Raw genomic sequence first — 3,705 nt, 5'->3', positions numbered from 1 at the left:
ATAAAATAAATAAATAAATAAACTTTAGAGAGCATAGTTGCAAAGATGAAAGCAGAATCCCCGTATACCCTTCACCCAGTTTCCCCTAACATTCTCATCTTGGGTGACCACAGGACCTTGCTCAAGGCTAAGAAATCAACACTGGTACAATACTATTAACTAAACTCCAGCTTTTATTCCAATTTCACCCATTTTTCTGTTCTAGGATCCAATCCAGAATACCCTGTTGCCTGGAGCTCTTTCCCTCTCTGATAAATACCTTCCCTGGATTTCTCCCTTTTTGCTGGTAGCTAATTCCCTGTCACTCAGAAACGGATGTTTGCTTGCTGTTTTACTCTGCTCAGATTCACGGTACAGATTATAGTTTGGGGGAAGATTTGCCCAATGATTTCTAATATTGTAAACAATCCTTCTTCAACATGTTCATTTTTCCTCTTTTCTTTTTTAAAGTCTAGTTCACATCATCAAAATGGCCACTGGCACTTCCTGAAATATTTGGCAGAGCATTTTACTGTATTTCTTTAAAAAAAAAAAAAAAAAAAAAGTTCTGTTTTGTGTGTGTGTGTTTTTTTTTTTTTTAGCCATGCCCCCCCCCCAAACTTCGTTTGTTCTTTTATGACTAAGGATATTTATCTCCTGCCTGCTTTAGAAGTTTATGGGCTGCTTTTCCTTTGAATTCCAGGCCAAGGTCAGTAGCCTTTGGGTTGTGATGTCACAGTGTGTTACCTTGGTTACCACTATGACATCATTGGGCAAACCTGGGGGTTTGGTGGGGTAGTGGGGAGGTCTATGAAACAATCTCTTTCATCTGCAGCCCATGAGGAAACTGCCACTGCTTTTGGAAAAAAGGTTTGGAGAAGTTGTACAAAGCTAAAGAGAAGAATTAATAAGATTTACTGCCCACCCTCCCAAACGCCACAGACCCCTAAAAGTCAGGCCACAATCAAAGGCTGCAGACTTCTGAAGGGAAGAAGCCAAAGGAACAAATGCATTCCGAGAAACCAGAACACCATGTTTGCAAAAAGACCATCAGTAAGCCACAAGAAGAAACACTCACGCATGCACGCACATGCGCACGCGCACACATTGACCCTATCAACCAAACTGTCCCTAAATGGAATGTATTTCACGAGGTGTCCCTCGGTCTTTAATCTAATCTAATCTGTCTCTCCCTCAGCATAAAAGCAAAAGTAAAGAGGAATTACAAGCTAGGAATGTTTGGTTTAAAGGCTTTTTAATAAAAAAAGGAGAAAAGAAAAAAAATACAAAAGCAGAGTGAACACTCAGTTTTCATGCCATTAAAACAGCATCTTGAAAAATGTTAATCTTTTTTCTTTTTTTTTTTTCTTAGGGTCAGGGGAAGGGGAAAAAAAGAATGTGTTTTTATTGTGAACATGTGTCAAGAGGACTCTGCCACATAAACTCGGTACCCACAATAAGTATATTTGTGTCGTAATTAATGTGAGATCAGAGGAGCAAGTTTTGCCAAAAGGCCGTTGTCAACATGGGATCTGTGATGTGGGTCAGGCATCCTGCTTTCCAAACGCGGTGTCCGCTGTGCTCATAGTAATGAAGCGTTTTGTCATCTAACGACCAAGCCAGCAAGAGTGACTCCCAGACGGGATTATACCTAAAACACAGTTTCCAAATGTTCCTTCTTGGCAAATCTTTTAAGGAAACTCTATGCAAAAGGAATGTCAAGACATCTGTAATTAGATCTTAGAGAAAAGGATGGAAGACTGGGGGCCGGTTTATATTTTGTCTCTCCGAGACCCCGTGGAATTCCCGGCCCTGGCTGTCAAGGGCCTTCTCCATCACGTGGCCCTGGGTCATCGATCTTCGTGTTCCCTCTTCTGCCAGGGTCTCCAGTAACACTCTGGCGGTGCCAAGTCCCCCTTGGAAAGTTCACTGCAGCAGCTGTGAAGGCAGGAACAGTGAGCGGCCTCCCAACGGTCGTGGGCCAGGCCCGTGCTTAGAGCTCGGTGAGATGTCGTTTCTGGAGCTTTCGGCTTTGTTATGGGCCTGGAGGTCTTATTAAGAAAGCAGAGTGGAGCAGGTCTGTGGGCCCCACAATCCCGTTTCAGAAGACTTCTGTGTTGCAGGGAAAACCGAAGCAGGAAGAGGAAGCCAACCAGGTCCCTCCCAAGATCATTTTAACTTTTCGGAGGGGCCCCCGGAGAAGGGCCTGCATAGTGGGGTGCGTGTCCACATCCCGCGCTGATGTGGGAAATGGGATTGAGTTTGCTTTCTGTATCGGCTCATGAGTGAACATGCTTCTGCACGCCTGTGGGTCTTTCCATGTGTTTGCAAGCAGGTCACGCCTCTCTGTGCATGTGATGGGGAGTGCTGCCTCTGAGCCTGTGGCTATGGGCTTTGCACACGCATGGGGGCATTCATAACTTGATGTACATGCATGAAAGAGACACTGCAAAATATTCCGCAATTCACAGTACATTACACTTTCTTTTTCTCTTTTTCAACCAACAGGCTATCTGCAGACCTCTCAGCTCTCTGTCACCCAAATACGATCTTAGGGTGTTTGCAAAACAAAACACATCGTAAATCTCAAGAAGGGCTAGAACCTGGAGACTTTTAAAAAGAGAGAAAGGAGAGAGCGGGAAGGGGGGGAAGGGAGGTGGCCAAGAGGGGCACTGTGATGCAGTCTCTGCCCTGTAATGAAGCACTTCCCCATGATTCCAACCTAGAAGCAATTTTCTCTTGGCACTAGGTGGGATCGATCCCAGTGTTTAGGGTTTCTTCTCTCTCTCCATCCCTCCCCTTCGCCACGCTAACAGTGAAGAACAGATGTGCCCCACTTTATAAATGCTGACCAGCTGGGGAGGCTGCAGCAGCGTCTACACAGCTTTTCCCAAATGCTGATGCCTGAGGAGGCCTCTGGGAGGAAGACTGGGGGTCTCTCAGACACATCTTGTGGCCTGCTTGCTTCCAGAAACTTCCTTGGGGTTCCCTGAAAGGGGAGCACTAAAAAAGTAAATAAATAAAACAGAGAATACCTAGAGCCTTTGCTTTGGGCATCCGGCAGCTACACTGATGTTCATAAAGACCCGAAATGCCAGACAGGCATTAATCCAGGCCCTCTGGACTGAGATGGGGCTGATGCGGGTGATAAGGATTCAGGACAGAGGCCTAAGGCCCGGCCTTGCCCTTAAATAAGTGTAAAGAGGCAAACTCTGATTATTGCACATGATGATTACTTTTTTCCCCTTCCAAGAGATTAAAAGGGCCATTTGTTTTCCTAAGTCTCAACCTGGCTTATCGGTCCATTTCGTGGGTCAGTTTGCAGTGTGTGCACTCTGAAGGACTGCCTGGAGAACACAAACACAAAGGCAGGAAACTCGATTCAACGCAGGCCTGGTGACATCTCTGGGTGTGTGTGTGTGTGTGTGTGTGTGTGTGTGCGCGCACGCACGCATGTGTATGTTTGTACAGAGGCTGACAACGTGTTCTCCTCAATCAGATCACTGCTCAGTAGACTTATTGTTTCTGCAGCTTTAGAAACAGCTGGAGGGATTGTATAAGAATCGCTTAAATAAAGCTGCTCATAAACCGTCCACTCCAGGGTTTGGGATGGAGATCAAATCTGCGCAATTGGGACTTTTTTTTTTTTTTTTAAGACACTCTTCTCTGATTCTCCAAATGTGTTCATTTAATATTTGTTTCCGCCCCAACACACACACAACTTCT

The 3,705-nt window shown here is 45.3% G+C and overlaps 1 long non-coding RNA gene across 1 annotated transcript; it reads left to right on the top strand.

Moving 5' to 3' along the window:
- The first annotated feature begins 732 nt into the window (after positions 1-732).
- Positions 733-3,267, top strand: LOC112676607 (uncharacterized). Its single transcript, XR_003146611.2, has 2 exons — positions 733-1,032; positions 1,352-3,267. It is a non-coding gene; the product is annotated as an uncharacterized LOC112676607 (long non-coding RNA).
- Positions 3,268-3,705: the final 438 nt, after the last annotated feature.

Source organism: Canis lupus, chromosome 26 (genome assembly GCF_003254725.2).
Source record: "Canis lupus dingo isolate Sandy chromosome 26, ASM325472v2, whole genome shotgun sequence".
In the NCBI taxonomy this organism is placed as follows: Eukaryota; Metazoa; Chordata; class Mammalia; order Carnivora; family Canidae; genus Canis; species Canis lupus.
Note: the sequence above shows the minus strand (reverse complement) of the source record. Positions and strands in the feature narration are given on the sequence as shown.